Here is a 23381-nt window from a genome sequence, read left to right on the forward strand (position 1 = left end):
ACTGGCCGGGTTATCTGGAGCTTGAGGTCCTATCCCAGTCTAGTACAGAGGTCTCCAAAAAGCGTATCGTTATTCGTGCTCTCGATGCTGCCCGCCGAACACAGTGTGCTGTAAGACTAGAGAAGGGGAAGAGACTCGTACCTCAACAGATGGGAGCGGTCAGTGGGGGATCGCGGCAACGGTCTGGTTATGTTTACAAATAATAACATCAAAAGAATAAGAAATATCATACGTTTGTATATTATTTTGACATACTATGAAGCTGGAGCCCCATCTGTTACTATTGACAAAAGTAATTGTAAATTCAACCTCTTCTGTTCTATGTTGTTTTTAGTGCCTGGAAAAGATCTTCTCCAGTTATATTTTGTAATTACATCTAGAAGACATTGAGACACAGTAAAATGTTCATTAACTCCTCGGATGAAAATGGCTAGGTGAGCTCTGTCATTTCTATCTGTGCTTTCGTCCAATGCAAGTGAGTAAGCTACAAACTGGTTAATTGTGGTTTCGACTTCAGATTCAATTACATTTACAATCTTGAAATTCCTTCTCTGAACTGTAATTGGAAACAATTTAATTTTCTTAAACTTTGACTTTGTTCTGGACACAGTATTTTAGTAACGTCCTGTATGCACGATTTTACAAATGATGCTTCTGTAAAGGCTTCATTGATTTTCCAATATTCCAAGCTAGAACATAGCTAGCAAGAAACGTTTTTTGTTTAAGACTGAGAACACGTGTATGATTTGTGTTTATATTTTCTTGTTTTATAGTCTATTTATCAAAATATTTGTAGGCCTAAGCATTTCCCCTAAAATTAAACAAAAAAATTATGTTTGTCATGCGGAACCGAGTGTAAACGTATTGTAATATACTGATTATTATGTATAACTAACAGTTATACAGATAGCCTCAAAATAAATTATTTTCACATGTCCAGCATACCTGTACTTGTATGATATTCTTTGTGAAGAGTCGAATATTATCGTCGCATGTTGAATTTTAACACACGCTTAAGAATTTTCGAACAAATTAAGCATTTCACATTCTCCCAACTAACACGAAACATTTCCTATTCATCCTTGAATGTACAACGTCCATGATTAGAAGACATTGTAAAACGGTCGAACACTCCGACCAACACATTGATAATGGCAGTCCGCCACTGCTCTTCGTTTGCGCATAAACATTGAGTACAGTACAGGTGTGGATGGGTGAGGCGGAACGCGCTTATTACGTACTGGCTTCGGTTCCGTTCAGGGGCTTACTCGCGAGTACGGTTTTGAGACGTCTGGTCTAGTATATACAGTCACGAGGCTCAATACGTAGTAAATATGCATCCGTAGATAGTTGCTAACCACTAGGATTCGCTACTATCGCCTCATCACAGATAATGCGAAATAGTACCTGCACAGTCTATTGTTCCTAGTGCCCTCATAAACTAAAGCTTCGTGACTGTATAGACTAGATTGTGGTCCTACTGTATGAGTGTTGTGAGTTGACTATACGTACCTTACGCAGCGTTTTTAAAATATGCTAAATTTTTCATCTTTTCCGCCAAGGCTGGGATAGAAGATGCAGTATGGAAACGAGAGATGTCCCAGAAGAAAATTAAGAGATGCCTATGGCGTTTCATTGGAAATTTTTTATTTGCATTATCTTTCATAATGTAAAGATACGGAACATGAAACACAGGTTAGGACACAATGAGCAAATGAATACGTACTTTCGTGTGTCGTGTATTTTGTACATATGTGTACGTCTACATATGCGAGTGTAGGTGTGAATGTAAGAAAATGTATGTCAAAATGTCTTAAAGTGATGAGAGAAACGACTCTCTGGCTTTCTGCACAAAGCGACCAACTGCATAGAGCGAAGGTGACTTCACAACAGTGCTATAAACATGGCTTCAACTAACATAAACAGATTATTCGATATCACTGCGATAACATTTTCACATAAAAGTAGTATTTATAACTGTCGCACGAAAATTCGGGCTCTTAGGCTACATGTGTTAGTTGACGTAAGAATCCCGATTAAACAACGAAATTTTAAAAAAGAAACTGATGAATTTTACCGTGTACTAAGTGTCTTTCTTTGCTAGATATCATACCTTAGAAAACTTCCGCCATGTGGCGGTAATCTTAGAATTTACAGACTCTCTTCTAACCCTCTCATTTCTCCTAGCTTTACCCTAATTCATGAAAATGTTGATGGCTTGTATCAAACTTGACATGCTACATGCGAAACCATCCATCATGTCATTTTTGGATGCCAGAGAGTAATTACACTAACATATAACCAATTAGTGAGCTGTTCCATCAGCTGTTGGCAAGAACATTTAAATCAGTCACTCTTCCCTATCAAGTTATATGGTACAAAACATATTGCATTGTGATAAAAATGTAGTGACAGATATAGCAGTAGATTATAACAAGATTGGCTTAACGTCTTAGTTACTTAGTGGAAAGATAATATACTAACAGTGGTTCCCAAAGTGTGGATCGCGACCCCTCTGAGGGATGACGATGTGATTTACAAGATAAAACAAACTCTTATTAACATACATTTATGTTATATTTAGAAACATAAACAACGTTGAAAATAAAAATAAAAAAGTTTCAGTAATTATGAAGTTAAAATAATTAATGCGATAAATGTGCCTATTTTTGGGACAGTATCTTCTCAAATCTGAACTCTATATTGTATACTCGCACACTGATATCATTTTCATTTTCAGGGAGATGTCTCTCTTTTGTTTCGATGACGATCATAGGTTACAAACCTATTTTGTATAAATAGGAGTTTACAAATGCTATCAACAATTTAGGAGCTTATTTTGCAAGCTCGAGCTATTCTTGAATTATTTTGATCCAAAACGTATCTACGCTCTCCGAAAAAAAATATATATAGTTTCAAAATGTCATCAATAGGTACAGCTCATGCATTTTATCAAGATACTCGCGATGTGCAGTACGGGAACAACGTTTCTGTGCAGGGGGGTAGGAGTAGAAGGGAAGGTCGGGCGTGTGTCTACCGAGTTCAAGGCAAAAACTAACCCATTCCCCTATATTTCGTAAGTAGACTCATCCTATCTCGTGCGCAGCTCTGTAGGAAGAGTGGGGAGTGTCTTGACAAAATGCATGAGCTGTAGGCCTACATATTTCAATGAGTCTTTCATGGATTTTGTGATGGCAATGAATTGGCTGCTGTTGAGGAATATAGACGACGTTTTCCCAGTCGAAAGGTTCTATCTAGATGTGTGTTTTCCCGTGTTTACCCTATGTTACCTGAAACTGGCAAGCTACCAAGCGTTTCATTGAGGTCGGAAAGAGAACCATTACCGGTACCTGATATGAATTTACAATTCATGGAATGTATACGAAGGGCAACCTTAGTTATTTATCTTGTGTAATTATTTTATTTTCTTACTGAGTTTGTACTTAATTATGAAATAAACTTTTGGGAACAACGCAAGATGCAGCATTTTCAGGAATGTACCATATCACAATGTTCTAAAACGTTGAAATACTCTACAATTCCACTCTCCATTTAAAAGTTTGTCCATCAATAACTTACAAACAGCTACATTTCGGACATATGTGTATCAGGTTAAATCGATGTAGATTAACCCAAACTACATTATCCTGAAGTGTTTTACATTCCTCTTGAGACACCCTGTATTCATAGACCAGCTCCTCCGCACGTCGTCAACCAGTGACCGACGAAATATGAATATGTTAATGTTTAACATGTAGAAAGCCGAATTAATGAAACTACAGTGTATTGGTCTGAAGTGACAACAGTATGTCCTAAACGTAATTATCCCTTCTCAAATTTGAATGTATTCAGGTACTGTACCTGATTAAATTTAACTTTGAGAAGGGTACTGTACCTGAATAAATTGACCTTTGAGAAAGGATAATTATGTTTAGGAAATAGTTTTGTTAATTCGGCCACAGAAGACCGTTATATTATGTCAGTCATACAGATAATAAAATTCATGACCGTAAAAAATGTGCTTGAAAGCAACATCATATAAGTAGCAAAATTTGATTTGTTACATTGAATTATTTCAACGTTACAATTGCTTGCTTGTTAAAATGTGTGCATGATAATGTTATGCAATTTATATTCTTTTGTTTTGTGTGTTTTTGGAAAATATAATTTCAATTAATGCTCCGTCATAAATGTTGTAACTAAAACCTTGTGCATCCCTCGTGTTTATCGTACGGCTCGTCCTCCCCCCACACGTTACCTGCACTTCGTTTACGTTTTCACTGTGCCTAAACGAGACGCTCTACTGTACCTTTTTAGGCCTGTATGTTATATTGGGTCCAGTCTGAGTGATGCTACAATTTAAGTCAAATGAACTACTATTCTTGACAACCATATCGCAGTAGCCTAAGATTCCCAGCTGGACAATATGTTGCAGTTCTGAATGGCAAGATCAGGAATTTTCTTACGAGACGATGAGGAATTCATGTATGCCTAATTGTGACAGGGAGAAACATAGAATATCCTCAGAAAATCTTCAATAACACCGTCTTTCCTCAAAACAAACTTCACTTGAACTTTCCAGAATTTGAACCCGGGCCTCCGGTGATGACAGCCAACTTTGTAGCGGTACGTCATTAAATTTACTGCAAAGAATATTTAGTTGCTTCAAGTGAACTATATGTTACTTGGCGTCGCTCTATATCCGGCGTACACAGATTACGTCTGCTCGTCTGCGCTTCCATTAAGCAACGGCGTATTTATGTATTTTACATAATTTCTATGTTTATCGTCACCGCAGTCGTGTGACAGTGTTGCCAACTGCAGCTGCAGTACATTTCTTTAATGCTGGATTTTATGTCCTGGTTAAGAGAGTGAAGTAGTAACATTCCAAAGCTTCTTTTTCGGTAAGAGCCGTCGAAGTTTCCACTCATGGTGATGGTATTGGTTTTCACAATATCCTAATTTCGTCGACTATCACATTTCCCACGAATATACTTATGCTCACATTTACTTAGATAGGTATAACGTGCAATAATAATAATAATAATAATAATAATAATAATAATAATAATAATAATAATAATAATAGTGAAAGTTTATGGCGGAAGGTAAAAGTATTTCCTAAAAATATTACACATAAATGCTGCTGTTGGAGAAACAGAAGATTAAGTCTACTGTATCAAATATTCATATGTATGAGGTCTCGCCCACCTCATTGAATATTACACGACTAATATGAATTAGTCAATTGTATTATTACTATTAAATACGAGAAAAATTCGTACCGGCACCGGGAATCGAACCCAGGACCTCTCAGCTCTGCGCGCTGAGCGCTCTTACCAACTGAGCCATGCCGGGACACGATCCACGGCGCCGGCCGAACCCCTCTCGCAATGCTATTTTACGGCCTTACTACCTGCACTTGAGACGATACACGTCATATATGCAGGAGCGCATATTTTAAATGACTTTGTGGCCATATTCAACATCAGTTTCATGACAACTGCTAACAGTTAATACATCAAATATTCATATGTATGAGGTCTCGCCCACCTCATTGAATATTAAACGACTAATATGAATTAGTCAATTGTATTATTACTATTAAATACGAGAAAAATTCGTACCGGCACCGGGAATCGAACCCAGGACCTCTCAGCTCTGCGCGCTGAGCGCTCTTACCAACTGAGCCATGCCGGGACACGATCCACGGCGCCGGCCGAACCCCTCTCGCAATGCTATTTTACGGCCTTACTACCTGCACTTGAGACGATACACGTCATATATGCAGGAGCGCATATTTTAAATGACTTTGTGGCCATATTCAACATCAGTTTCATGACAACTGCTAACAGTTAATACATCAAATATTCATATGTATGAGGTCTCGCCCACCTCATTGAATATTAAACGACTAATATGAATTAGTCAATTGTATTATTACTATTAAATACGAGAAAAATTCGTACCGGCACCGGGAATCGAACCCAGGACCTCTCAACTCTACGCGCTGAGCGCTCTTACCAACTGAGCCATACCGGGACACGATCCACGGCGCCGGCCGAACCCCTCTCGTAATGCTATTTTACGGCCTTACTAGAAAAGAGAGAGATAAGAATGTAGGGACAAAAATGAATTACCGAGGCTGAGAAGAAATTAGGGTTCAGTTCGCATATCTTACGGGGGCACAGATCCGATGGTCCGACAATACCTATTAGGGAAGGGGCACGGATTAGGGACTGCCCTCGCAAGTAAGCTGCTTAGGTGGGTACATTGTACTATATGGAATGGAATGGTGTGCATGCCCTAAGGCCCCACGCGCTACAGATTCTCCTTGGGAGCCCGCAGGTTCCAATCTCAGTGGTAGCAAGATGGTTAGAAAATTAGAGGAAACGGATGGACGAGGAGATAGAAAACTGAACATGAAAAGTGGCCAGTTCTGAAATCTAGATTACCTTGCGCACTCATTCGTAGTTTGAAGCACTTGCTTTTGTTGAATTGTTTATGGAGGGTTTGAGAAAACAAGTATCGAGCACATAGATAAAAATAAAAAAAACTGCGTAAAAATAAAAAAAATCTCAGTGGTAGCGCTACCACTAACAACTAATGACCACATACCACGGCATCTATGTTCGGTGGCGGCATGCAGTCGACACATCGGAACAAGCTCGGAATATGGGAAAGAAACGAAGATGGTGATGAAAGAGGGAAGTGTAATTATGATGGCGAAATGTGTCCGAAGTCCAACGCCGAAAGTTAGTCAACAATTCTGCTTCAATTGGTTGAGGGGAAAATCTCAACCAGGTAACTTATCCTAACCAGGATTTGAACCCGAGCCATCTCGTTTCATGATCAGACTTGCTAAAAGTGATTTCAGCGATGTAGAACGTCCTGTTTTCATATGAAATATTTGAATGGACATGGAATAAGGCCACAGAGGGAAAATATCAAAGGAAAAAGATTCGATCCGGTGCTGTGGATTGAGACTCTGCGTAGCTCAGTGGTTAGAGAGCTCGACGAGTAGTACTGAGGACTCGGGTTCGATCCCCGGCACCGGAGCGAATTTTTCTCCATTAATAATTAGTGGTAACCCTAACAGATTAATTAATCTTTACATAGATTATTCACCAACAGTGCATATATACTATGAATTCCGGCCACCAAGTCACTCAAATGAGTGTGCTGCTTGTGTGATTGACAGTTGACTTAATAATACAGTAGGTCTATGTGTCAACATATATTTTATTTTATTTTTTTTTATTTTAAATCCACCACCAACAGAAGCAGGCTTCCAATTACAGGTGGCTTACACAGATATATATACACAAAATACATAACAAAAGAAAAAACAACAAAACAAAAAACACAAACGAAAGAAAGAAAATACATAACGGTAATAGATGCTAGAATATAATATTACAGTTAATATAGTGCCAAATGTCAATATAATGATGCAAAATTATTTAAAACTTGAGTAAAAACATTATAATACTCTTCTTCATAATTTAAATATGTAAGGAAATACAATGCTTTTTAATATTGCATGAAATTTTTCAATTGTTAAACTGAAATCCAATTGAGAATCACAGTTTAAAGACAGAGAGCTGTAAGTATTACACATAACAAACAATGGAGAGTTCTTGAAGAAAACAGTTCTAGGAATAGGAATAATAAAAGGTTGCCTATGACGTAATTCTATTCTTTTTACATTGAACTGAAGGAATTTAAGAAAATCACAGTTATTCAATATACCATTAACAGTCTTATAGAGTAAAATTAGGCTATTTATTAATCGTCGGGATTTTAAAGTTTTATAATTAAATTCAAAAAGTAACATTATATGAAATTTGCTTGTCATAAGACGACACGTGATGTTTTTTTAAAATATAAATAACGTAAAAATCTTTTCTGTATCCTTTCTATTTGCATCTGATGGGACTGGAACTGAGGTGACCATATTACAGACGCATACTCTAGCTTACTTCTAACCATAGTTTTATAGAGAGTATCAATAGTATTTATATTTTTTAATTCTTTTGTATTTCTGATTATAAATCCTAATTTTCTATATGCATTAATTACCACGTGATTTAAGTGCATTTTAAAACATAAGTTGTGTGTAAAATAAATACCCATATCCTTAAATGATTCTACTCTATGTAACTTCACACCATTAATTTCATATGTCGAACATGGAGTAAGGCCACAGAGGGAAAACACCGCAGAAGAAGAATTCGATCCGGTGCTGTGGATTGACCTCGGCGTATCTTAATGGTTAGAGCGCACAGTGCGTAGAACTGAGGACTCGGGTTCGATCCCCGGCGTCGGAGAGAGCTTTTCTCCATAAATAACTAATGATAACTATAACAGACAGTTCTGTAGGACCAAAAACTAATCTTTACGTAGATATTTGAGTAGACGCTCTAGGAATGTGAAGACGTCAGAAAGTGATTTTTTTTAATTGAAGATGACCCCTTTTCAAAAAGACATGACAGATTCATTACTGTAGTATTACGCCTATCTTTCATTGCTTGGTACATTTGTTTCACTTTCTGTAAGCCAGTATTTAGAAACAATATAGTTTGTACTTTTCGTAATGGTATTTGGGAATGCGGGAGAAGATCTAAATGTACTGGTAATTTCGTTTGATTAATAAAAATATGTTCTATAAATTTTATTGTTACAGTTTGGAGTAGACAACATTAAACTCGCACATAAAATGAAGGCAATAAAATTTTGGTTGTTAAAAATAACTTATAATAGAATGTAGATAAACAAACAACTAAATAAACTTTCGATTTATTTTAAGAGACAGAAAAGGCAAGCATAAACACATATTCTTAAAATAGTCAGCAAGAGCTTAAAAAGACAAAATAGGCAAAATAAAATTTTACCCTATCACTGCCAAATACTTCGTAATGCATTTAAATCTACATAACTTTGACAAGTGTCAACCCAGTAATGAAAGGCATTGTGCCAAACATCCGGGCTCTAATAATAACTATTCAACATATTTGATGAATGGATAAAATTCACCTCTTTGAGCATTGCAGAATATTAATATAATTCTTTTAGATTTTGTAAACATGTAGGGTAAGAGGGAGTGAATAGAAGTTACTCAATTTCAACTATACTCTAGTTAGGTAGCCTGTTTCTTCCTCTATCATCCATATTAAACTTAAATTCGTGACTTTCAAATATTAAATGCTGTTTTTAATCAAGTCGACATGCTGCATGGTCCTATTCGACCGACGTCGTGCACGTGAATAGGTCCACATAGATGGGTGGAAGGGACCACTTCGAGGAATGTGGAATTATGACAAATCACGCTCTATTTATACCTAGCAGACATATTTAGTATTTTTATAACTTAATTAATTTCACAATAATTAACATTATTACAAACACTAGGTATGACATGTAGAAGAAACAAAACAATTGGCGCGTAAAAATAATAGATTTTAAATTCCACAAAATATAAGATAATATTAAAAAACCCCGAAATATATTAGATTTTGAACAATGTCCATTACCTGATCTATATTATAAATATACATTTCGAGACTTGGATCTGTTCTCGTCTTTAGCTCTTTTCGTGATACTGACACTTCTTAGTTTTTTTTTTTTTTTTTTTGTAATTTCCAAGAGGTTAATGGAGGCAGGGATTTAAGCCTGAAACTCTTTAACACTAATACAGTACGTTAATCACTAGGCCACCGAATTTTTTGGCGGACTGTACTAATGTTTAACCACCTCAAAATGAAAATAACAAAAGCTATCACTATCATGAAAAACACCTGAATAGGAGAGTAGACCCAACTCCCGAAACGTCGTGTATTTCTAATATATCAAACAATGAAGAATGTCCGAAAAAGACGAGTCATTAATCATATACCATTGTACAGAACTGTAGACTTTTAGAGATTCATTAGTTTTATACTTAATTATTTTATTTTCTCAGAGCGGGCCGATTCACCCGAAATGGTTTAGTGACTTATTTCAACAGTTGGCAGCACTGACTCATGAGACAGACGTCCACTCACCACCCAAACAAGAATCTCAGTATCAGTTTTACTTATTATCTCATACAGAACAAGATTCTAAACAGTATTCACTAGAGTTGGGCAACACGATTCTTTTTCAGAAGTCGATTCCAACGATTCAATCACACATTACGAATCGATTCTAACGATTCGTTCACGATTCTTCTCAGTCTGCGATTCCAACTATTCTTTTGAATCGTCAACGAGTTCACGATTCTTCCCAGTCTGCGATTCCAACTATTCTTTTGAATCGTCGCAAGACACTTTCCTTTGCAAACCACGCGTAGAACAAAAACGTTCTAAATCTCTCCCATAGATGGCATAAGAGGCGAGACATTGGATTGTCTCTTTCTCATTGGCTGGAACCATTCAGTATGGACTCCATTAGTCTACAAAATTACCCAAGATAATGTCTCTAAATTATAATTTATCAACTGAACCTTATTATGAAGTACATTTTTTGCATTACATCTCTATTTAACTATGCAAATTTCAGGTTTGTGTTCATTATTTTCCATACTTAACAAATGCAGTACATATTTTGATTTCACTCTCGCTCGGGAGCATTCGACACGGTTCGGAAATGTCCGTTGACAGGTTACATCAAACAACGAATAGAATCGTGGGTTACGATACCATGCCGATTCCTTCATATTCTTTTGAATGACGATTCGTTACGATTCGTTTGAACGACGATTCGTTACGATTCTTTTGAACGACGATTCGTTGATACCACGAATCGATTCTTACGATTCTTTATTATTAGTCGTTCGAATGAACGATTCGTTCACGAATCGACCCAACTCTAGTATTCACACTATACAATAATAAGAATATTGTGGAGTATTTTAAAACAGTTGTACTTATCTAACTCCTTCCTCCTGCAAACAATTATTTTTTCCACAAAGAAAGAAAGACTACTTCCCCGCGATTCCAGTTTTATCAGCTTCTAAGGAATTCTAAAGTAACCCATGAGATGGATCACCTTACAAACCAGTGTCGATGGCGCTTATATTAAATATTTTCTAAAATTGGCCCGATTCGCCCGCTGGGCCTCTTCGCCCCTTCTTACCCTACACTAAATAAAACTACGTCATTTTTTCAAGGCGGCGTTTGATCTGAAAACTTCAAGAAAGAAGTGTCGCCCAAATATATTATAGACCCATAACTTGTATCGAAGCCGTTCGAGAAATGTTGCTTGTCAGCGAAGCTCAGCTTTAAGACATGTTTAAGGTGAGAGCTCGGTATTTTTTGGTAAAAAAAGAGTAAATTAAAAAAAATTATTTAAAATAGCTGTGATATATGTGGAATAGTACATTTCATAATATTTTGTGGGTATTTGTGCCCTTATCTGATATTGAGGCGCCATTTTTAAACTTCTTATGCTCAGAATTTTTTAATCACACGCTTCCTTTGATGATTGTTTCCGGTAACTTCGCTTTTTTGCTACATTGCCAGACACCAGACAAAAATGGATATAATTTCTGAACTATTGAAGATACACGCATGAAATTTAGAACAAACATTACCTAGACTATTAGGAAACTGTTCTCTATAACAGAATTTTGCTAATTAATTTGATTTTAAAAATATGTCTGTCTGTTTGTAAAAAAGGAAATCCAAAAAATGTTATTAAATTTTAATTGTTTATTTTACAAATGTAGGGACTAATATCAAAATTCTATTACAGACAGTTTGTAGAGCATGCTTTTACAAGTCAAATGTAAAAAAAAAACTCTTTCAATTAATCTTTAAAATTACTTAGATATATCGATTTCAGTAAAATCCTGCATTGCGTATTTGTTTTTTCAAATCTGGGCCTCAGAATAACTTTCTTTTTTTCAAAATATTTGTATTTGGTTGAGTTGCTATAGCCATGAGCTCTCTACATAAAAAAAAATTAATATTTTACATCAAATAGGAAAAAAGTTAAAAAATACCGTCCTCAGCCCTTAAAGTAAATATATATATATATATATATATATATATATATATATATATATATATATATATATATATTCTGAAGATGTTCTTTCGCTGTGATATAAATACTTTTTGAGTACTGAATTTTCATCTGAAGGTCATGTGTGAAGTCTTTTAGAGCAGTGCGGTTTCTCATACAATCAATTAAATTTTAAATAACTAAAAACAATACCTGTTAATTTCCATGAAGACAGAGAAAATTGATTTGTTCATTTTCTGAAATGGGAGAAAGATAGTACGCGTGAACGCAAAAGCATGAATAAAAACAATTCAAGAGCAGATTCAGTATTAAAATGTCAGCGTCCTTTCATGCAACGTTGCCAATAATCTACGTCATCAGTAATTGTTACGGATGTCTGCGCAAACGCGATATCTATTGTCGTTCATGGTCGCCTCAAGTGGAAATACTATTGTCGGAAAGAAAACAAGATGTTGTGAAGCCGGTGAAGTAAGATGTGAGGCTTTGGAAGCTCCCCAAATCTGCATGCTGCAGTCAAATTGTCATGACGTTTTAATGACACCGGTGCGCAGAAATATCGCGTGGCAGATGGCATTTTATGTTTTCGACTTATCTTTCTAACGCACAGACTTCGTCTGTTCTTGGGGGGTTATATTGGAACTCCTGAGCAGGGCAATGGCCTTAATCTACTAGGACGAAATTTCGGAGTCCACCTTGATCTCTGCTGAAGACGTTCAAAGGAGTTATGGGAGTATGTGTCTGTCCGATTAACTGTTAGAGATAGAGGAGCATGTACTTAAGAAATTAGATATTATGATATCTAACAGTCTTTACGGTCCAAGTACACAAACACTTGGAAGCAGTAAAGTTACTTATTCATTTTCTTTTGCAGTGTTTATATTGAATCAACATGTTTAAACTTAATATAATTTTCACTCCTGTATGCCTCAGCCAACATTATACAAATTTATTCCGCTGTATTTACGATTGTACAGAGTTATAGTCTTCGTTTGAATTAGATATTGCGTAGTTAAGGCCCATAACACATTACAACGAGAAATATGTAATGCGTTTGTCGAGCATTGGAAAATGCTTTCCTTTAGCACGTAGTAACGCTCGAAATAAGGCATAGCTGGCATTGATCGGTTAGCGACTTTTTTTAAAAAACATAGTTACCCCACCACCTGTATTTCCCGCTCTCACAGGTAACCTAACATAATTGTAGCCTACAAATTTATATTATGTGAATGAAATTGAACAGTTAATAGAAATTCAGATGTTCAAATTTATGTAACTTCATTTCTATCAGCGCTTATCAAACTCAAAGATCTTATATAGTATTATATACAAGGTCTTTGATCAAACTGCCTTCCGTATGGCGTAATAAAATTCGTGTTTTAATTATCTATACAGAGATGACTCCAGTGTATAGCAACTTGTAATGTGAAGACATAAACATTGTTAAGTTGTTTCCACACATATTACATAGTTCATAGTTCTCGGTGTAGCGTGTTGCGGGCCTAATTCTGAAGTTTACTTTTTATTATTATTATTATTTCATGACTTTTTTTATCACTTACTGCTCTGAGAATGAAAGCATATGTAGTAATTTAATTCATACCTCGATATATTAATGAAAATATAAATATTTAGCGTATCGATGACTAAGAAGTTATACCTTGTATCTGTAAATTTATGGGTGAATAAAATGACAGTTTTAAACATTAATTTTTTCCCAAAATATATAAATGTTTTATATATGCTTCTGATTTTCAAGATCTTCTCGAGGAAAAATATTAGTTAACTGTCCAATTTTATGAACGTAGTAATAATGTAGTAAATCTAAATAACATTGTAGTTAAACTAAATTACCATTTTTTTTAGACATGAGGTAGCACTTCTTAGTCGTCTATATGAAACATCGCAGAAGTTTTTTTTTATATCTTTTCCTAATTTGTTTCTATTTTGCAGTGATATCTGGTGTTTGTATCACTACGGTCGATTAATATGCGTACACGTGGTTCATCTCATGTAAGTGAAGCTTAGAAGTTATAATACATGTACTTTTAAATTAAGGAACACAGTATTTCTGTCAAATTGCAAAATATTTCATTGTGTTACATTTCCCTTATTTTAGTAGAGTGCAGTTATTATCACATTATTATTATTATTATTATTATTATTATTATTATTATTCTCCTCTTCTTCTTAACATATTAGGACTAAGTCCTGTCTTTTTCCAATTGCTGCTAATTTTCAGAAGATGATACATTTTTTTGCCTCCGTTCTAGTGGTCTTCCTAAGGGTCTTGAAGTATCTGGGTATTCTGCCATAGCGATTTTCTGAAGATGATCAACGCACATCCTTAGAGTGTAGTCTCTTCATCCCTTCCTTCTTTCTCTAACCCATTTCACCACGTCTGTTTGACATTTGTTCATAATTTCTTCATTTGTCTATCTGTCATATAGCATACAGACTATATCCTGCGGTATTTCTGAATGTCCTCATCTCTGTTGTTCTCAGCAATTGTTCTGTTTTTTTTGTTTCTGTAGTATACATGAGGATTGATCTCACGCATGTTTTCTACATTCTACTTTTACTCTCTATACCCGTATATTAATTATTTCTTCAAACTACGTCTTTTAAGATTCCCGATGTGATAGATGTCTTTATAGTTTGTGCGCGTACTTCTTCTACAGGGACATCATTTTATTTTTACTTCAATTTTTATTGTACCTGAGTTTTTTAATGTACTTCACTCCCACCCCTTCTACTAATGAAGTTCCAACTGTTCTCCAGACAGAATCAAGGCCGCGTATAGTAAACAGCACTGAGTTAGTGAGTATAGTACGTTCCAGAAATATGTTCGCGTTTTCCAGTGACGAAAGAGCTTTCAATATTGAATCATATTTTCGCACAGGTACTGTCCGTTTGCCTACGTCGCATTCCGATTTCCCCTACCTGCTTCTGCACACCCCTCTGTAAAAGCTGGGCTGTCTTAGCTTTTTTCTGAAAACATTAATTTCTGTTAGGAATTGGACGTTTACGTAATATGATACAATTGTTTAAAATAGGCCCTAACTTAAATAAAAGGGCCTCGTTAAGTAATTAACTGTCACGTGATTTCCCCCCTTTTTACGATCCTGCGGCATAACCACTTGGACGGACAGTAGATAGCATGTCTGAGTAATTTTATCTGTGCGGGTCGGGCAGAAGTGAAGATTGAATTTACAGTACGTAAGGTACTCTTTTATGGAGTAGATACAGAATTATTTCAACATGAGTTACTAGTACGAAGGACGAAACTGGCAATTGGAATTATATGCAATAGTCTATAGTGCAATAATATGCACAAAAGAACTGAAGCCTGTATCGAAATGAACGGCCACCATTTTGCAAAATATGTTTAAATATCCATATTATGATTGTTTTTCATTTTAACTTCATTCTCTATATTGTACGCTAATGTGCTGTAGACAATATAATATACACTGCATAATGAATACGTTCGAATAGATAACTCAATTCGTGAGTAAAAACACTTATTCTTAATACAGTACTGCATTTTGATTAAACAAAAACCTAATGAAAATTATCGAACTCAAAATCGCGATATTTCCTAGTTTACGTAAATGGATGAACTACTTTTCTTCCCTCCTGTACCTAGTAAAGTGATTTGTGTTTTACGCCAGTATCATCGAACTCCAGTTGTGGAAGGGGGTAGCGAACGGTGTTTCCGGTTCTCTAAAGGTATAGCCAGGTTAATATTAAAAATGTTAGTAAAAATAAAATGATGACCCTGTATAAGTTATTGCTTGTAATCTTTGCCTCATGATAATTGAAACTCAAACCTGTTTGATGCTTTTATTACATACAGCTACCTTACATCTTAGAGGTGGTCTGAAGATAGTTTGAGATATGTTTTTTTAAGGAGATTGTCTTATTGAATTTTTCGGCCGTTAAATGAAATTGATGCAACAATCTCTATAGATTATCCCCGCTTTCGGCCAGAAGGACCAGATCATCAGCATGGGCGCATACGAGTTGAGCACAATATACCTGAACAATCCTTATTTCTTATTCGAGTAGAGCACATGCAATCTGAAATTGTTTATTCGCGTTGAGCACAAACAATTTGAAATCGTTCATTCGCGTTGAGCACAAAAAATTTGAAATCTTTCATTCGCGTTGAGCACAAAAAAATTTTAAATCGTTCATTCGCGTTGAGCACAAAAAATTTGAAATCGTTCATTCGCGTTGAGCACAAAAAATATGAAATCGTTCATTCGCGTTGAGCACAAAAAATTATAAATCATTCATTCGCGTTGAACACAAAAAAATTATAAATAATTCATTCGCGTTGAGCACAAAAAATTATAAATCATTCATTCACGTTGAGCACAAAAAATTATAAATCGTTCATTCGCGTTGAGCACAAAAATTATAAATCATTCATTCGCGTTGAGCACAAAAATTATAAATCATTCATTCGCGTTGAGCACAAAAATTATAAATCATTCATTCGCGTTGAGCACAAAAAATTATAAATCATTCATTCGCGTTGAGCACAAAAAATTATAAATCATTCATTCGCGTTGAGCACAAAAAATGTGAAATCGTTCATTCGCGTTGAGCACAAAAAAATTTGAAATCGTTCATTCGCGTTGAGCACAAAAAAAATTGAAATAGTTCATTTGCGTTGAGCACAAAAAATTTGAAATCGTTCATTCGCGTTGAGCACAAAAAAATTTGAAATCGTTGATTCGCGTTAAGCACAAAAAATTTGAAATCGTTCAATCGCGTTGAGCACAAAAAAATTTGAAATCGTTCATTCGCGTTGAACACAAAAAATTTGAAATCGTTCATTCGCGTTGAGCATAAACAATTTGAAACATTCTTCTTCCCATTTTCTACAAACTTAGGACTCACAGCATTGATTTTGCTAGTAACTTATGGTTAAAAATGTTAGTCAAAATTATTTTGCTGGTAAGGTTAAAGATGTTGATCAAAATTAAAATCGTGTAACTGTTTTAATTAAAAAGATTTGCAGTGATAGGCTGCTCATTTTACATAATCCAAACGAGAAATTACTCCTGTCTTATAATTTAATAATGCATCTGCCAAAATATCTCGTTTTTTATGTTTCGTCGAGCGGATTTCTTTTGGCAATCGCAGCTTCTTATGTTATTATATGCCTCTATCTGTATTACTTTTAGAACCAAAATGAAAAAATACATATATGTTTAATGTGGGCTGGTAAAATCATTATTGAATTTAGAATGAAATGCACTCTAGGACTGTGGAAAGGGGGAATGTAGGCATTCTGTGCATTTGTACTCTTCTCGTAGAATGTTTCTACTATTGTTTGTGCTCAACTAGACTGACATCGATGTAAGGACAAATAGCGATTTCTGGCCATTGTGTTCAACATGCATCAACTCATCAGCATAACATTTTTTTCTTGCTTTTCTAACCTATATTCCATACTGAACTTATTATTTTCTTTTATAATTTCTTCCACGATGAGATAAAAATCGGACTGAGGCTGTCTCCTTATCATATTTTTGTTCTAATGGGAACTTTCCCTGTTGTTGTTGTTATTATTATTATTATTATTATTATTATTATTATTATTATTATTATTATTATTATTATTGATGCTGTCGCTGCTAGAACCGCTTTTAATATTCTAACAAAATACAAATTTTCAGTATTTGTCACATAAAAAAATCGTTTTTTTTTGGCATGATGGCATTCTGTTCGTCAGTCTGGCTTTCCTTTCAAGAATTACTGTAGGACTGCTACACGGCACTAGATGGCCCTCACATCATTGTCTGTTTGGTTACGTTAACTTAGCTGAAACTCATGGGCAGTCATAAAATTATTGATAACACAGTTGAAAAATTATTTTTTATAAACATAGCTGTCCGTGTATTTCTATAAGCGTAACCTAGGTGTGTTTGAGTCTACTCTCCAAACCCCACAATTTAGTATGAATTTCGTTAAAACATCGCATTTTGCGGTAGCGAAATTGCTTCGTGAATTCACAGACATGCCCTCTGATGTTTAAGGAAGTCTGAGCAATTTTCTCTTACTGATTTTTCACGTTACAGCCTATTAATGTACCAGTATTTTAAACGTGACTCAGTTTCTAAGATCAAACACTGTTGAACAACGGTTCCGTACTCCCCCATTCTGGACTCCCCATTGACTCACCTCATGATGTATGGATGCTGATATTGTTCAGACGGACGTCCTAAAATAACTTATGTCTGCACGATACCAGACGAAATTCTAAAGCAGAAGCACCTTCACCAGGATATAATTAATATCCAGCCTTGGCAATGCATAAACAGAATATTCTTGATTGGAAGAATGACCTGGCGCAGAACAATTCCTTAACTATCTACACCTTTTCCAACTGTAATTCAGAAAAGATCAGAACTAGAATTTACTAGAAACTTCGGATTTTGATGGATTTCGATTTCTGACTGTAACATATATAAAAATATTGTTCAATTCCATAAAATAATCTGCAAAACGTGGAAGAGAAGCCTTATGTCAAAAGCATTTAAAGTCATTCTAGATTGAGACAACACTTTTAGGTATTTTAGGTCCAATAATTCACATATTTTTCTCCATTGTTTGTGTAACGCAAAATAGTAATTTTTGTAACTAGAATACAGTCTTGGTAATTATGGCACGAGTTAATGTTTAGAGTAAACGAGCGCTCTATTTTCACGAGTATTTATAATGAAGATTATAGACGTGTTACATATAACGTTTTATGCTATTCTAGCCATTAAAATATGTAAAAAAGCTAATAAAAATTATTTAGACTGCCTCCGTGGTCTGTTGGTCAGCATTCTGGCTTCCAGATCAGGAGGTCCCGGGTTCGGCGCTCGGTAAGTTTTTCTTGAAGAAGAAGAATTCTCTGTGCGTCTAGAGTCTGGAAATTTGTATGATTGTGAGTGTGCCGGGTTAATATTAATTAACCTATCATCACAAAATATAAAAATACATCAGGACTGTCGCTGGGCAGTAACCTGAATACACGTTTCAGCGTCACATTGTTGACAAGTAACTCCATCTGTTAGCACAACAATAAAGCATCTAATAGATGCTATAGAGTTAACAACAATGAAAAAAAAAAGTTATTTACAAAATGTAATGACGCAGTAGAGACATGAGCACTGAAGATATTTGACATAATAACATATTGCATGGTTCCTAAGTAACCGCTTATAAGGTAATGTTACTTTGTTGTTGTTTTGAATATTTTTCTTACAGATACGTTCTGTAAAATTGTGTTATGAAGGCGGTGATGACGCCATGGAATACTATTTGCTAGATAACCTTTTCTGGTATCAGTGCCAGAATTAGGCCAATTTTGAACGATTTAAAGCGTCATAACAAGCGTGTTTTAATGCAAGGATTACATAAAAGTTTTTAAGATATTCATATTTAATAACAAGGAATAAAATAAGTCGAAACTTAAAAATCCAAGGCGTAGTCACAATCACTATCATAATTTAAAACGAGGAGATGTGTGTAAATTTGGTAATTTTTGGTCAAAAATCACAGTTTTAGCTCTTTATAGAAAAAGAAAATGAAGCTGTGAACGTTTAGAACTCTATGGCAGTTGTGTCATTAATTACGCCATCTTTAAAAAGGCTGTGTCCATTAAGTTTAAAATGCATGCAAACTTTTAAAAGCGTTTTCCTGTACTTTTTTTACCCATTTTTCTGCATTCGCATTACTAAGGATTCCACAAGTTTTATGCTGGGAAGCTAAAATTCTTACTGCACGTTCTTTAAAGCATACTTTACAATGTTATATTGGCATTAAAAAAAGTAATTTGTAATAAAAATAACATGTGTATGCACTTTGTAAATTTTGTAAATTTTAATGTGAATAGGTTTCATTTGTTTTCCCTGTTTTTACAAGGCAAAACTGAAAAATGTGAGAATGAAGGAATTTTATACAGAAATCAAAGTTATTGTAAAAAAATTCAGACGTCATGCTTGAAATTTGGGGGAAATAAAATGTTTTGTAAATATGCATAGGCCTATTATTAATTTTTAATTTAAATAATTTTTAAACTTCTGAACCTATAAGCATAAACCTTCAAATACATCATTACTGATACCAATAGGAGGTATGTTTATAAAAATCAAATCTCTAGCTTAAAAAATATATAAAACAAGAATTTCACCCATCTCGCATCGCATCCCTTAAGGAGTTAGGTACAACTTAAAGGAGTAAAATTTTGGAAATATTCAACATTTTTTCCCTCCATTACTGTATCTTGTACAATAATGAAAATTAGTATGTGTAAAGCACTGTCCTTCTGCTATATGATAAAAATATTTTTACGATTAAAAAAAAATTATTTATATTTTTTAAATTCAAAAGTCATTGTGCAGTGATGAAACGTTTCCCTCATAACTCAAAAACTATCCAACATTCTGTGATGAAATTTTTTGTGTGTATTTTCGTATGTCATATCTACAGTATGATGCAAAATCACTTCTCTATCTTTGATAGATTGTCTAATGGAAAATAAATTCATTTTAAAAAATGGCCAAATATCAGTGTTTTCCCCTAACACAAAATAAAAAGAAAAAATTTATTAATGAATGTAGTTGAAAGAGCATGATATTGTAAACATGAGTTTCAGCAATAAAATAAAAGAGAGAGAACACGAAAAAGTTAACAAGTTTATGAGTTATGAGAAAAACGCTTCTTCACTGCACAGTGAATGGCGACCGTTTTGAATTCTGAAAAAAAAACATATATATGTATAAATATTTTTTTTAATTGTAAATTTTTTTCATATAAGAGAAGGACAGTGTTTTACACACACCAGTTTTCATTATTGTACAAGATACAGTAATGGAGAAAAAAAATGTTGAATATTTCCAAAAATTTTACTGCTGTAAGCTGTATCTAACCCCTTAAAAGAGAAAATATGTCAAGCACAATAGTTCTGTAGGCTGTAGAACACATTGTTTTAAAAAAAGTCGCTAGTTAACTGTGCAGATCTGTTTAGTGGGATAAAGTTAGGAGTTGCGAAATGCGGATGAAACTTGGAGCCTGTCACGTTAATGAAGAGTTGCGGAATATGGAAAGTGCGACGTCCAGCGGGTCCGCCCGCCTCTGGGCATTGTGTGTGTCGCCTCGCCTCGTTCCGGATAGAGGCACAACACTGGCCCCGAGCCAGCCGGGAGATTCATTAAAACTACAAAACGATCCTAATTGGCCCGCTCACGTGGTTAGACGCTTCAATAAATACTCTATTCAGATTGTGGCTTCCTTCAATTCTCCCATTCACACTTCTCGTTCATCGTCACACTACTTCACTCTGCCCGTTTGTGAATGCGAGGCAGCATACCTCTGCTTTATCTCAGGACAACAAATATAACTTTTAATATTGCAACTTCTTTATCTTACGCACGTTCTCATGACAATCAGAGACGATGGAATGTACTGGCATAACACAGTGGCGAAATAAGAATGGTAGTGGAAATCGAACTTATCTAAGAAAACCTGCTCAGATATACTTTGCCTATAATGCATTTCACAGTATTTTCTGATTTTGAACCTCGGTTCTTTTTGGTAAAATAAAAGTCAGACAGGGTTTGGAATTGAAGGGTTACATCAGCTTCTTTTCTATGTGGATGACTTGAATATGTTAGGAGAAAATCCACAAACGATTAGGGAAAACACGGACATTTTACTTGAAGCAAGTAAAGCGACGGGTTTGGAAGTAAATTCCGAAAAGACAGAGTATATGATTATGTCTCGTGACCAGAATATTGTACGAAATGGAAATATAAAAATTGGAGATTTATCTTTCAAAGAGGTGGAGAAATTCAGATATCTTGGAGCAACAGTAACAAATAATATAAATGACACTCGGGAGTAAATTAAACGCAGAATAATTATGGGAAATGCGTGTTATTATTCGGTTGAGAAGTTTTGTCATCTAGTCTGTTGTAAAGAAATCTGAAAGTTAGAATTTATAAAAAAGTTATAGGCTATTACCGGTTGTTCTGTATGGTTGTGAAACTTGGACTCTCACTCTGAAAGAGGAACAGAGATTTATTTTATTTTATTGGGTTATTTCACGACGCTGTATCAACATCTAGGTTATTTAGCGTCTGAATGAAATGAAGGTGATAATGCCTTGTGAAATGAGTCCGGGGTCCAGCACCGAAAGTTACCCAGCATTTGCTCGTATTGGGTTGAGGGAAAACCCCTGAAAAAACCTCAACCAGGTAATTTGCCCCGATCGGGATTCGAACCCGGGCCACCTGGTTTCGCGGCCAGACGCGCTGACCGTTACTCCACAGGTGTGGATAGGAACAGAGATTAAGGGTGTTTGAGAATAAGAATCTTAGGAAAATATTTGGGGCTAAGAGGGATGAAGTTACAGGAATGTAGAGAAAGTTACACAATGCACAACTGCATGCATTGTATTCTTCGCCTGACATAATTAGGAACATTTAATCCAGACGTTTGAGATGGGCAGGGCATGTAGCACGTATGGTGGAATCCAGAAATGCATAGGCTGTAGAGTGTTAGTTGGAAGACCGAAGGGAAAAAGACCTTTGGGAGGCCGAGAGGTAGATGGGAAGATAATATTAAAATGGATTTGAGGGAAGTGGAATATGATGATTGAGAGTGGATTAATCTTACACAGGATAGGGACCAATGGCGGGCTTATGTGAGGGCGGCAATGAATCTTCGGGTTCCTTAAAAGCCATTTGTAAGTAAGTAAGTAAGTAAGTATCTGAACTAACGAGGTAGCTTTCCACAATGTAAGGTTAAAGCACTATTTTGAAATTTATATATTAGGCCCTATGTTATACATGAGTGATCACTAGTGACCGGCAGAATATGAAGAAAATTTTGTCAAATTATGAAAATTATTTTTTTTTTATTAAAATATGAAATGCGTATTTCAGTGCTAAAATATCTTCGTTTCTAAACTGTTTAGAGCAGAGGTACACATAATTATTTACTAAATTAAATTAGTCTTTAGAGATTAATGGGTTTGTCTGTGTTTGATATGTTAGCAAATGAAGTACAGTGAATCTGCATATTAAACAGTTTTTCACCATCTCCATAAAATATCTACCTGAATATATGAACTAGGTAACTCAATTTTTACAATGAAAAGAAAAATTTAATAAAATAAAATAGATCCAATATTGGCTGAACTCAATACTGTTTACACATCTGATTTATAAAATAAAACCATCTGCCCTTCAATAAGGGTGACCACAAGGATCCAGGAAACAAATGCATACCCGGTATATAAAAGTTTACAATGAAAATAGATACAATAAATTTCACAAGAAAATTAAAGTACTAATATTAACTTTCTGTGA

General features: G+C 35.1%; 1 protein-coding gene and 2 non-coding genes across 3 annotated transcripts in view; all 3 read right to left on the reverse strand.

The window, feature by feature from the left end:
* Positions 1-23381, reverse strand: part of LOC138713311 (uncharacterized) — a 157571-nt gene that overhangs the window by 53467 nt on the left and 80723 nt on the right. The gene's annotated exons all lie outside the window — the stretch shown is intronic.
* On the reverse strand, positions 5283-5358 carry TRNAC-GCA (transfer RNA cysteine (anticodon GCA)). The gene has a single exon. It is a non-coding gene; the product is annotated as a tRNA-Cys (tRNA).
* TRNAC-GCA (transfer RNA cysteine (anticodon GCA)) lies at positions 5625-5700 on the reverse strand. The gene has a single exon. It is a non-coding gene; the product is annotated as a tRNA-Cys (tRNA).

Source organism: Periplaneta americana, chromosome 14 (assembly GCF_040183065.1).
Source record: "Periplaneta americana isolate PAMFEO1 chromosome 14, P.americana_PAMFEO1_priV1, whole genome shotgun sequence".
NCBI classification, from domain to species: Eukaryota; Metazoa; Arthropoda; class Insecta; order Blattodea; family Blattidae; genus Periplaneta; species Periplaneta americana.